Here is a 984-nt window from a genome sequence, read left to right as displayed (position 1 = left end):
TCAAGAGATGATTCTCACCACCTTTTAGGAAAATCCTGCTGACTATGGAGCCTTTACCCCAAATCCATCGGAGCAGAAAGATAATTTTAAGACACACTGAAGGACACAGAAGTAACAAGCCCATACATCAAACAGTATCCCTACCGTTGATACAAGAGTAAACTTCATACCAGCCAAGCTGAGTAAGTAAAGGTCCAATTAGTTATCACTGTGTTCATTAGTATAAATTCAGGTATTTATCATGGCTAGTATATACAATCCTTAGTACAGGTGTATTAGACATCAACCTATAACCTCTACAGAGCTCCAGTAAGATGACTGGAAGCTATGCTGAGGAATAATCAATTCTCTTATATTTTTGTTTCTTTCAATAACAATATGCAATCATTGGCTGCTTTTTCTCCTCATAACATAAGGAGTTAGAGAGTTACATAAACACAGTATGCTCATCTGTTTCAGATTTGCCCTTGCTATTCTCTATAAATAGTTGTAAATATTAGTTCAAATACACTATTTAGGACTAGTGTCCAAAATTAAATCCTATGGGCTTATTTAGGCTTAATCTCAGTAAAGCAAAGCTAAATTATGGAGCTAATTTGCCATGCCTGTGCCTTTCATATAACCTCATTTCTGCTGCAGCTCTGAAACAACACTTGACCGATGACAGAGCACATCATTCCATAACCTTATGTTACAGAAACGTCAGTAATTGTTTTTGCTGCAGTCTCAGGGCTAACAACAGAAGTCCTCAAGAAAACAGACTAAAGTCATGCTCAGAAGTATCAGTTTGGAACTCTGAGCCCACACTTACCATACTCAGATCACATGCCAGACAGATTTATTAGCCAGTATGAATCAGAACAACTAAGGTTGGAAGGGGCCTGCAAAGGTCAGCTAGTCCAAACCACAAGGTCAGACCATCAGGATAATTCAGAACCTTGTCCGGAGGTAAAGGTTGTACAGCAATACCACTCATAGTGCATA

This window comes from Pygoscelis adeliae, unplaced genomic scaffold (genome assembly GCF_000699105.1).
Source record: "Pygoscelis adeliae isolate BGI_AS28 unplaced genomic scaffold, ASM69910v1 Scaffold121, whole genome shotgun sequence".
In the NCBI taxonomy this organism is placed as follows: domain Eukaryota; kingdom Metazoa; phylum Chordata; class Aves; order Sphenisciformes; family Spheniscidae; genus Pygoscelis; species Pygoscelis adeliae.
This window is presented reverse-complemented; position numbering follows the sequence as displayed.